The sequence below is a fragment of the Dasypus novemcinctus genome, chromosome 24, assembly GCF_030445035.2.
Source record: "Dasypus novemcinctus isolate mDasNov1 chromosome 24, mDasNov1.1.hap2, whole genome shotgun sequence".
NCBI lineage: Eukaryota > Metazoa > Chordata > Mammalia > Cingulata > Dasypodidae > Dasypus > Dasypus novemcinctus.
Window position 1 is genome coordinate 36,464,958 of NC_080696.1, and position 12,634 is coordinate 36,477,591.

At 42.0% G+C, this 12,634-nt stretch overlaps 1 long non-coding RNA gene across 2 annotated transcripts; it reads left to right on the forward strand.

Annotated features, from left to right (window-relative positions):
* Positions 1–918: 918 nt before the first annotated feature.
* On the forward strand, positions 919–11,186 carry LOC139437498 (uncharacterized). 2 transcript variants are annotated; one of them, XR_011647313.1, is made up of 5 exons: positions 919–1,130; positions 1,682–1,935; positions 6,272–6,336; positions 7,652–7,848; positions 8,483–11,186. It is a non-coding gene; the product is annotated as an uncharacterized lncRNA (long non-coding RNA). The 2 variants fall into 2 exon arrangements; XR_011647314.1 differs by lacking the exon at positions 6,272–6,336 and having other exon boundaries at positions 952–1,130.
* Positions 11,187–12,634: the final 1,448 nt, after the last annotated feature.

The window sequence follows — 12,634 nt, forward strand, 5'->3', positions numbered from 1 at the left end:
TTTGGAGCTGGTGTTTCTGCGTGATGGAACTGGACTCAGATGGGATCTCTTTTCATAAGACTTTCATCCTACTCTACTGGAATTGTAGTTGGTGTTGGGGTTTAAGATATATTTAGGGGATTTGAATCTCTGGACTGACAATAGGATAGCCAGGCCCTGAGCGTCAACAGACTCCAGCTCCTACAATCTGATTTATTGGACTCACCTCACTCAGCTAAGATGGAGTTGAAGAAGGACAACCACCACACCATGGAGCCTAGAGTGCCTACTACTGAAAGCAGGAGGATTGCATCCAGTATCCATGTGGAATCTGAGCCTCCTCCTGACATAGAGGTGCAACAGACACAACCAATCCAAGGCCCACAGAGAAAAGGTGGCATTGGAATGGGAAAAGTGGACATGGTGGCTGATGGATATGGGGAATGGCAGGAAGAGATGAGATGTGGAGGCGCCTTTGGGACTTGGAGTTTCCGTGGATGGTGCTTCAGGGGCAATCACCGGACACTGTAAATCCTTCCAGGGCCCACTGGATGGAATGTGGGAGAGTATGGGCCATGATGTGGACCACTGACCATGAGGTGCAGAGATGCCCAGAGATGTACTTACCAAATGCAATGGATGTGTCATGATGAAGGGAGTGAGTGTTGCTGGGGGGGGAGTGGTGGGTTGGGGGTGGTGGGGTTGAATGGGACCTCACATAATTTTTTTTTTTATGTAATATTTTTACAGAATCAAAAAAAAAAAAACAAAACAAAAAAACTCGCGGCGGCCGGGCTTCTGGCAGTCTGAGACCGCTTCGGCGGGCACCTCCCCCGGCTCCGCCCCGCGGAAGTGTTTGCCCACGTTCTAGAGCGCTGATTGGCCCTTCGGCTCAGGGGGCGGAGCTCGCGGCCGGCGCGGTGCGTACTTCCGGCCGCCGGGTAGATCTGAGGAAGCAGCGGCGGGGGCGGCGGAAGCGGCTGAGGTCTGCCTTTGCAGCGGGACCTGCGGCTGAACGCTGGACGCGGCCCGGGACGGCAGACGGCGCAGTGAGCCGCGGAGGAGGCGCGGCAGCAGCCCGCGTTCGTCATGGAGATGGAAAGGGAGTTCAGCAGATCGACGAGGCCGGGCACTGGGCGGCCGTTTACCAGGTGGGGAGCGCCCGGGAGCGCGGTAGGCCCTTCGCTTGGGCCGTGTGACCCTTTCCCGCAGACCCCCGGGTCCCGTCCTCCCTCCGGGTCCCGTCCTCCCTCCGGGTCCCGTCCTCCCTCCGGGTCCCGTTCTCCCTCCGGGTCCCGTTCTCCCTCCGGGTCCCGTTCTCCCTCCGGGTCCCGTTCTGCCTCCGGGTTCCGCGCTCCGTCTCGCCTCTGCTGCTTGATCCTTCGATCCGACCGCGGCAGAGGCCGCCCCCTTCTCTCTTTGTCCCCGAGTGGGCCTCGCAACCCCCCGAAATCCCCCGTCTACCTCCTGTCTTGCAGCCCCCCTGACCTCTCGAGTCTGAAGGCCGCCGGGCTATCCTCTCAGCACGAGTCCTTCGCCCCTCGCTCCGCTGCCCCTGCTTAGCCCCGCTGTGTCCCCTGGGATTGATTTGACACCCCCACTACTTCCACTTCTGGACGGGAACACCTCAGAGTCCCTTCCTTTGTCTCCTTGGGGGAAAAGGTTACCTCTCCCTCACCCCTTCACATTTCCTTTTCTCCAGTCTCAGTGCGTGTCGAGTCCCAAGAACGGCAGAGTCCCGGTCCCCCTTCCTGTTCATTCATTTGATGATGTGAATTGGCGTGTCGCTGCGGAGCTTGGTACTGCCCTGGGCGCTGGAGAGTGTTGAATCCTATTATCCTTCACGGAGCTTGGAGTCGAATAAGCGGTCCGGCAAACACAAGTAATTTCAGATGGTGACAGGCCTTGTGAAGAAAAGAAAACGTTGCAGCGGGGTAGAGAGCCGCTGGATGGAAGGTGGGTTACCTGTGTGAGGGGCATCGCCCACGGTTTGTCAGAGGAGGAGACGTTTGCTCTGAGCAGAGTGAGGAGGAGCAGCAAACCATAAGACTGTCAGGCCAGAGTTTTCCTACGAGGAGGCCTGCAATACCTCCCTCCTTCGTGGCTAAAATATTGCCCTTTCAGTCAGGGACTATGGAACCTTAACGTTTTATCCTCAGTAAATCGCGTCTTTCCCCAGCTTTGCTCTTTGGTCTTGGCTGAGATCTATCTTTGAGTCCTCATCTACTTTGGATTGTGGTGGGACATAAATTAAAAATAAGCAAGGTAGGGTTTCTCGCATATCTCCAAAGCATCAGATTAAATACCCCAGTAGGTCTGTTTTCAGGAAGCTAAATCCTCTAAAGAAAATACGTGCTCCCGATTAAATGTCATGCGGGGGTTGTGAGGATTAAGCAAAACCACACTCTCTATCTTAAGTAAAGAACAGAATAGAGAGATTTTGTTACTTGTGTAAAGAGAGAAGGCAGTTTATTCTGTTTTCAGTTTATAGGCCCAGAAGGCAAATCGTGAGGTCTATCAGCTGGTATTAAGATCTATTGTGAGCTCCTCTTAAAAAAAGGAAGAATCTTTAAGCAGTTCTTTGTATGCTTGACTAAGTCTTGGTTTCATCTGGATGTCCATCAAACTTGTTTGACAGGATCCTTTTTATTTGGACTGTAGTATAGTCAGATAGTCTATATTTTACTGATGGACTCTTACAGTGTTGCTAGACCACTGTAATCTGTATAAGTGTATGATCGATCAATTTATAAAATTTGTATTCCATGTCCAGTTTCTGTAGACTAATTGAATTCCACTAGTGTCTTTGAAAATGTGTAGGCAAATTTTCTGCATCCATTCCTATGCAGTAGGGTCTAAAATGACTTTTAAAGTGAAAATTTTTGGTCTGAAGTGTTGGAATTGGCTGTGATCTACTCCATGATAAGTGGAGGCATTGGGACGGAATCTTTTGTACTGAAAATGAGCTGGCAGCAACAAATTTATACTGTAAATCTTAGTTGAATTTATTTTTCACTGTGTGTTGGGCCAGCGTGGCCAGACCTGTCACCTAAGCATTGTTAAAATCGTGTTAAGCACGTTGCTAGGATAGAGCGTATTGGTCCTCAATTAGTTTCTTCATTGTTCTTAAGTTTCTCTACCACATTGGAAGAGTTAGTTAGGATTGCTTTATGTTGAGATTTCCCCAGCTTCTTAATGGATTATCACATTCCTGGAGGTGGTTTCTTTTGACTTTAGAGAATTGTCTCCTGTGGGCATTTTTTTTTTCCTCCCCCCCAGCAAGGGATATTGTCTTTCCTAAAACTGAAGTCAGAAACTCTTCTTTTTAAGCTCATAAGCTGTTATTTTACAACTGTGGCATTTCAAAAACAGTTCAGATGACCTTGAGTCTAAAGTGGCAAATTTTCCAAGTTGTGTGTCAATTTACCAAACCTATTATTTTTCAAGAATTCAAAGAAATGTGCTTGCGGTTGGTAGAAAATGAAAGTTGAAAGAAAACAATATTTTACAGCCTTTCAAAATGAGGGCAGACTTATACAAAGTAATGCTTTGAGCTTGCCTTGTCTGTTACGATTAGAAAAATAGGTAATTTTTAAAAAAACTTTGAAAAGAAGGTAGTGCGGTCATTTCTCACTATCCTGGCTTCTAACTAGAACAAGAAGATGCAAGAAATTGGAAACAATTAGGAAAAGAACAGAGGGTGAAGTGGACTTTCGAGTGCTGAGGTGTGTGGCAGCTTAGAAGACAAAAAGGTTTCAGGCAAAAATGCCGTGCTAGCTCAGTTTGATAAAGTGAGCATAAACCATGTTTTTGATCATTAATGTTAATAACTAGCACAGACGCTAAGTATTTTGCTCTATTAAAAAGTCAGCTTTGATAGCATTTTTAGATGACTTTATACAGTGTTTTCTAACATTTAAGCAACTCTATCTGGTTTGGTGAGCCTTGGGTTTGAGTCTGTCTGGTTGACTGAAAGAGGTGAGAGCATAGATATAAAATAGAAACTGGTTTTAGAAGCTAGAATGGGGAAGAAAGGCTTAAATGAATGCAAAGGAGAGCGATATGCTGCCATTGATCTGTAGTTTAAAGAGGGTTTGGGTCAGGTGTTTGCTAATTCTTTTGCCTCTAAATTCCTTGCTTCTCTAACACTGTTCACTCTTCAGTGTGAATGATTTGATTGTTTGAGATGAAGGCGATTGCAACAATAGCCCATGGCTTGAAGGCAAGATTTATTCCATGCCAAAGGTAGGCTTTCTAAAAGGAGCCATGCCTTGATTTACATTTGTCTTTATAGCTGCTTTTATTAAATACGACCTAATACCTGACTAGATTAAAACCTATGCTTTAACAGTAGTTCACTAACAGTTCCTTACTGTTCAGTACAGATTGTGTTCTTATATCCCGGAAAAAGAATATTATAACTTCTTAATGCCACTCTTCAGAGGGGGAGAAAAGCTATTTTAGTGCAGAGGAGAAAGATCTATATACTATGACTCACTTCACTTTAAAAAAAAGAAAAGGCGGACGGAAATGATGCGGAGAGATTGGGAAGTTCTAGTCATCTTGAGCGACCCATTAGGTCTAAATGGTCTTGTTTAGCCCTGGTTTGAGTGGACTAAATTTAGGTGTCTGATCACCACTTTGGAAATGGTGTAAAGACCTTTGTAATTGTCTGGACTAGTATTAAATTAACTGGGCACACAAGTAGAAACAGCAGAGGGAAGAATTTTTTGCTATCATTATTTGTTTGACATCACTGGCATATTTATAGGAATACTTTGGTACTTTTGGAAGTAAACCATGCCAGATGGTTCTGAAAAGTCCTCTGGGGGATAATGGTAATACAGAAGTTTTCAACCAGATATCCACAGTTGGGCTCATTGGCCTCCCCACTGCATTTTCCATTTTAGCTCCTCAAAACCTGTAAAAATTCCTGGTTTTGAATAATGTGGTGAAATGTATAAGAACTTCATGATAGAAAAATGAGTAAGAAATTTCCTGTAGGGGGTTTCAGACTAGAAACCGCTGAAATAACTGCCCTTTCTTCCTTCCTTCCTTCCTTCCTTCCTTCCTTCCTTCCTTCCTTCCTTCCTTCCTTCTTTCTTTCTTTTCTGTGATTACCTGTTTTCTTTGGCTGATCTTTTAAGTTACAGAATTCTTGGGACAATTTTTGTTCTATGCAGTACTTTTAATTGCAGATACTTTCTCTTAGTCCTTCTTCAGCCCATATATATTTTGCACAATCTGGTACTTCGCCATATAGCATTTATGTTAATTATTTCCTGTTAACTAATTGATGCTGACAAGTAGGCTGGACATGTTTCTTTTTACTGCCTGTGTTGGGGAAAACTGGAATTCTAGCCAGGTCATTGTTTCTGAGATGCTGTAGTTTTGTCACCAGTCTCTTGATTGCATGTTTTGAGGATCCAGGAGTGCTGGGGACTTAGCTGCAGTTTTTGACCCCTTCTGCCACATTTTGTTGGTTGATTACCATGCCTTCCTTTTCCCCACTCCAGTGGTTCTCACATTTTGCCTAAAATCTGCAGCTGTTTCTAGTTTCCCATTGCAGAAATCAGTGAAACCAGTTTTGTATTAATATGGTGTTCCTCTTAAGTCTCGCCACATCCTTCCAATACGTACATTCTTCATATTATCTATAGAATAACTGTTTAAAAAACAGATCTCCAGACACAAAATGACAAATATTATATAATCTTACTCGGGGATTCAGAGAATCAGAAACAAGAATACAGGTAACCAGAGGCTGGGCAGGGGATAGGGAATGGGGAATTAAAGCTTACTTGGTACATAGTTTCTGTTGCGGGTGCATCATGGTGTACAACATTGTGAATGTAATTAACACTGCTGAATTATATGTCTGAATAGGTTGTATATTTGTTACTAAAATAAACATTTTAAAAAGGAAATTTTGAAAAAACAAAGATCTTAGCCTGTCCTTCCTCTCATTGAACTATGTCTGGTACTTCATGTTATCTGTAAAATCCAGGTTCCAGCATCCCCCTCCCCCACAGGCCTTCTATTCTAGCCACACCAGCCAATGCAGTGTTCTCCAAATTCATCCTTACCTTTCATTCCTTTATACCTTTGCACAGCACTTGCTCTAAAATGCCTTTCTCTCCCTCTGTAGCTTGCACCTCCCAGCTCAACCATGCACCTCCTTGCACTAGTGTTTTGCTCTCTTACCTGTTTCCATACAGTTTCATGTATCTCTCTGCTAAAGCCCTTCTCTCATTGTAGCTGTTTCATTACATTTGGTGTCTGTCTTCTCTAGAGTCCACGTTTCCTGAGGTCAGCAAGCCCATCCTTCTCAACAGTGTCCTTTGCACTAGGCGCAAAGTAAGTGCCTAATGAATGCTGGGAGTGAATTGGTGTCAGGACCTTGCCTAAGCCCTAACAGTAAAAATCTATAGAAGACATGGTTCCTAATTCTCATCTTAGTGGCGGAAATGATAGAAGCAAATAGATTAGCCAGCATTTGTACCAATAGCAGAGGTCACTCTGGAAGAAAATCTCCCATTTTGTGTCCTGGCTGATGAGAGTCTAGTTTTGCCTACTGCGGCTGCCTTAGAAGACAGGCTTGAGTTCTTATGCAGTAGAAGGAGGCACTGCCAGCTTGTTTCACAGAAGCTTTCAATTCAACAGCAAATTTATATTTGGCCTTAGAGGAACTTAATAGGCACCTTGGAGGTGATATATATCTGTCAAAAATTGTTGAATTACTCTGTCCCTTGCACTTTTCATGCATGCCATCTAGGACTTTGCATGTAGTTGGTTTAAAAAATTTTTTGATTTTGAGATATCAGATATGTAAGGCTCTTAGAAAGTAGCAACCTTTACAGAGGTCTATGATTTTTATAAACTATTATGAATGATAAAGACAAACATTTTTGGCATTTGATCAAACCACCCTTTAAAGCCAAGAGTATAATTTAATCTTTTGCTTTTTTAGTGGCCTTAATGTCTAGGTTTGTGTTCTAGTCTAAGCTCTAACACAAACAACACTGAATGGTCCCTTACTTTCTTTGGGTTTCATTCTCCTCCTTTGTAAAAATGATCCTTGACTAATTTGTCACTAAGGGCACATCAAGTAATGTAAGGCCCTCATGTATTCACAAAGAGAATCCTAAAATAATCCTTGTAAAAACTGCAGTGGTTACTCAGTTTTGTAAAGTATGTGGGTGTGGATGGGTTCAGTTAGGCTCAAAAACTTCGAGAAGGTTTGTTAGTATATTTAAAGACTCAAATAACAATTTTCAGTCTTTTTTTCCCCCAAGAGTATTAAACACTTTTAATAAATAGGGTTCATTTGATTGAGTAATGTGGGAAAATATGTAGCTGACACAGAAGTTATGCATGCAGCTTTTCTCTAAGTAGCAATTGGGTGGTTTTTCCTGTAAAAGATAGAGGAACTGATTCCTGAGAATTTACAGACGATTCAGCCCCAGCTAGGTACATGAAGATTAGCTACCCTTTATGTTGTAATTTTAGAAAGAAACCTAAAACATCTGGTGTAAGCTCTGTTTGAATAGCATGATAGCTTACTCATCTGCCATCCTTGAGAAGAAAGTACCTAAGTCTCCAGCAGTTTGTTTTATTTCACATAGAAATAGTCTTTATCGTTAATAAGCTGCTTTCCCTGTCCTTTTTTCAGGGCAACTTGACATATCATGAGTATCTTGCTGATAGTTTGTAAATTTTTAATGTCTGAAAACTAGACACAAGACCATTTCCCTGGAAGATCCACCTCCTGCCCCAAAGGGGGGAAAAAAAAACAGCCAAAGAAAGTCTAGTCCTCAATTCTATTGATCTTCAAGACTTGCTACAAGGCACACAAAATAATAACTCCTGGTAAGTGATTTTGTCTTTTTTTTTTTTTTTTTTTTTAATTCCTAAAGTGGTTCATTTGCCCTTCTGAATATTTAGCATTCTGCCAAGGCAGGGAAGTTTATCGATCCCCTCTGGTCAGTGGATAAGAATTAGTGCTTCAAGAAGTCAGGTCTGTAATATGGACTCAAACTAAACATGGCTTAGTGGCAAAGCAGAATTTAGGGTCTATATTTTCTTTGGGAAATATACAATTTAGAGTCCACTCTACTCGTATTTCTTACTGCTCTTAACCTAGTACTTACTGTGCCAGGAAATTCTAACTCCTTGAATGAGGGTTAACCACTTGTTGAAGTAAATCATTGGGCCAAGTAAGTGTTTTATTCTGGGCTCCTCTTTTGTGGCAGAGGTTTCTTCCCATAGACAGAGGCATGCTTTTCCAGATCAAGAAGGAAAAGCTCAGCTGTGTTTGTGGGTTTTGTGGGTGAGCAACACTGCTTGCTAAGATAAGACGGACATAGCAAAACTAGGTTTCCAAAATTATATTTTTAAAAATTTATTAATTAGTGATTAGGAAATGAAAATTCTTTTTCTTATTTTTAGATAATTACTGTTTTGAAACATTTTTCCCCCTGACCTCATCTTTTCCTTTTTCAAGCTTCCCTTATTGATGCATTTCTTCCTTTTGAAGAATCACATTAAAAATTCCAACATAAAGTTCCAGCAAATGGCTTAGTTTTTGTTCTGATGGATACTGGTTACTCGGAGGATTATACACTACTGCAAATTACTTACAAGAAAGTGAATATCCGGTAATTACTTAAAATAGTTGGAGTTCCTTGAGAACACAGGGTTACTTAAAAATGTCTGGGGATGAAATCACTTCTGAATATAGTGTCACTCAAGAGAACAAATAGGCAAACTGCATTGAGTATAATACAGTAAATTAGCTTTAAATTCCCTTGATAGTTAAACATCTGTCCCTGTTCTATTTATCCCTTTTAGATTTTGTTCTGCTTCACTCTTCCGATAGGTCTGCTTCTGCAAGGATGCCTGCAAAATATGCCTTCACGGGTCATAAATATCTAGTGGTCGTTTTTCGGAAGACGATATTCTGGTTTCTGCTCCTTTGTTATTAGTGCTTGGCTTTTTTTCTTTTTTCTTCTACCCTGATTTGAACTGTATTTTTAACAGCATGTTTGAATTAAGAGCATTGCCATTATTGTTCTCCACTACCTGGACGCCTCCCTATTGTCAGGGTTTTCAGGATCATTCTCCGAGTGGGGTAAAGCGGAACGGGGGCACGATCAGGAAGTTGTTGCAGCCACACCAGGTTTACTGGCACAAACCCAAATTTCTGGAGCATCCCCACCATGTAGCATGTGGTTTAGTAACACCTGAGGATTAGCTAGTCCATATCTCTTGAAAATTTCTCAAGAATCCACATCTCATGGGTGCTGGGTTTCATGGGTCCTTTGTGTGACAGTCATGATACCATTTGTGAGTATGTTTAAATATTCCTTCATGTCCTGCTGACAGTTTTTCTTGTGTAATTCCTAAGGATATTAGTGTCATTAGCAGTGTTTTACTTAATCTGTCCATATCACAGATAACTATCCAGGTGTGCTGCTTTCCCTTATTTTTCTACCAGCTAAGAATGCCTTTTAAAGTTTGAGTAACAATATTTGAAGAGTGCACAGCAGCAGTCCTAGGTCCTGTACTCATCCTTACTTAACTAGTTTTCATCCTCTGAGCTTAAATTTTACCCAGGAAACTTACAAAAACATAGTTGTCCTACACAGAGAATTTGCTGTAAAAGTAGTTGAACTTTAACAAACCTAGTACTCCCCCCCCTTTTTTTGTGAATATGTATTTGTCAACTAAACCTCCTTTTGCAACTTGTATTATTACATGATGGTAACAGACTTTTGTGTTTCTCAACTGCCTTTTGTTGGTTGGAAGATGTTGCTTTTGAAAGTAGGAAAGAAATGGCTTTGGAAGATGGACTCATACTTTGGTTTGAAGTAGTAGTCTGTTATGTCCCTGGCTGTCAGTGTGAAGTGCGGCTGGAGATGGGTGTGGTCCATCACCTAGAATTTCCTATCTGTGCTTTGAGGAGGTGGTTGCCATTCTAACTCTTAAGAACTGCACGGCACATGCTGTTTTACCTGCTGGGCAAAACTCAGCTCTAATGGTTTCCCTTGTACTTGACTTCAAATCAATAAAATGCCATTCTTTGGTAATGTTTAAATGCCAGATCCATTACAGAAAGAAGAAAGGATACAACTGAAATTAAAGGATTAAATGGGCATTACCCCTTTAGTTTTGTAAAAGCCTTTAATGTTTGCTTTTTTTGTAGGTTGATCATAAGGAAGTGATAAGTATGTTAGGTTATTTGTGGTTTGAGCTAATTTTAGTCTCCTGTTCACAGCTTGCTTTATAGCCTTTGACATTAAAACATGCTTTCTAGAAAGACAGATTTTGCATGTAGGACAGAATCTGTATTCTGTACTTGGCTACATTTAAAATACTATTGTCTCAGTATTTTGGATGGTGGACAGTTTGAGGCATAGTAACGTTCTTTGAAGATCATTGATTCCTGTGACATCTTTCCTTTATCAGCAGATAAACTAGATTCTTTCAGAGAGGTTTGGAACTCTTGCTCCAAGTCCCTGGCTAAAAAAGGCATAGTTGACGTTAGAAGATTAAAAGAGGATTTATAAGATTTTGAGCAACTCTGAGATAGATTAAAGTTAGACTTTGATTGGCCGTGTATAGGAAATCTTCCTCTTAGTTGATAGTGCCTTGCTTCTAAAGGCAGGGGCATGTTTATCTGGTTTCTAGAATCCTATAGAACAGTTGCTCTTTAAAGATTTATTCCCAAACTGCCCTTCTCCTCTTAAGCAACGGTCCTGCATGTACACGCCCATAGGGACGATGAGGTGATGGAAAAAGAGGGATTAGGAAACCTGGATTTGGGTTCTGATTCTGCCTTTGACTGTCGTAGAGCCTTGAAGGAGTTATAGGATCTGTAAAATGAGGCGATTAGAGCAGATAGCCTTATTGCATGATCAGGCTCTGACATTCTACAACTGCATTGTTCACACAAGGTGCCAGGAGGGTGGGACAGCATTTCTGGGGGGAAAAAGGAGGGGGGTTGTGTTCCACTTGTGCTGGATTTGGTAACATTGTATGGCTGTTCCATGATCCCCTTTATCTAAAAGGTAACACAACTTTTTCTTCTCGTGTAAAGAGGATTATTGGATTTTGTGATTGGACCAGAATCTCCCCTTCAATGGAAAAATGCACAGTCTGATTCATGTTTTATCCTTGTTCATAATAAAACCCAATAATAGCTGACATTTATTGAGTTCTGTTACGTGCCCCAAGCACTGTGCAAAATGCTTTACATGCTGTGCTCTTTATTAGACACTATAAATTGGTTTATAAAGCAGGAAATGTTTTAAGAGGACAAGTAAGTATCAAGTCATCAGTGTTCTTTTCTTCCTGAGGTATCCCGTGTCCTGGATCCGCTCTGCACTAACACTGTGGTGATGTGATCCTTGCTTCATTTTCCTAGTATATGACTGCAGAAAGAGACAAGGCGTTGTCCTCAGCCTCCCCAATTTATCAGGACACATGAAGATATAGTTTGTAGTTTCTGACCATTGCCCAGCTTCCTAACCTCTTCCCTAGATGTCACAAGTTGGTCACCCCCAGTTATATTTTGCTTGGTCCACACAGTGTCTTAAAATTTTTTTTGCCATTGCTTATGTCGGGAGAAGTCGCATAAAATTTTGAATTTTTGGCTTCTTTTGAAATATCTGAAGGTCAGGCGTCCTGAGTACAAATTCCTGCGCGGCAGTGGCCTGCTGGAGAGGAGGAGCACAGTTGCTTGTGGAAGGTCACAAACTTATGCTACGGTTTCTATTATACAGCCTCCTGGCAGGCCACGCTGCCCCTGTTTACGCACACTCCGTGGCCTCTGGAGGGGTCTCCTCCAAATGGGCTTCCTCTTCAAGTTTAATATTAATACGAGAACTAGCGTGATTTTAAGAAGATGTCTAACCTTGAAGTAGTTGGTGTACCATCATTTTAAAATCCAATCAGGGAAAGACTAGGCAGAGGGAGAAGGTTGGTGATTAGTGTGGAAATGCCTGAGGGGTGCCCTTGACAGTAAAATCCAGGTTAAAATAATTAGCCAGATGCTTCTTTTCTTCCTGCCCTTTGCCCTAACGACTTCATCCTCAGCCCTCTTCTGCTGTTTTGAGAAAGTAGGAAGTTGACACCATTTTTCCCACCTCAGGCAAATGAGTGTGACTATATTTTTGTTCCAAGTTCAGTTATTTCCAAGAGCTACTACTTTTTTTTAAACTCAAATTCAATTTTTTTTATTTATTAAATTTAAGTATATCTTTTTAAGGATATCTTTTAACAGAGATAAACAATAAATGTAGTCATGCGTGCTCTATTTTTTTAAAAAGGATTTATTTATTTATTTTTCTCCCCTTCTCCCCCCAACCCCGGTTGTCTGTTCTCTGTGTCTATTTGTGCATCATCTTTTTTGTCCGCTTCTGTTGTCAGTGGCACGGGAATCTGTGGTTCTTTTTCTTGCATCATGTTGTGTCAGCTCTCCGTGTGGGTGGCGCCATTCTTAGGCAGGCTGCACTTTCTTTTGCATTGGACAGCTCTCCTTATGGGGTGCACTCCTTGTGCGTGGGGCTCCCCTAAACGGGGGACAACCCTGCGTGGCAGGGCACTCCTTGCACACATCAGCACTGCGCATGGCCAGCTCCACACTGGCCAAGGA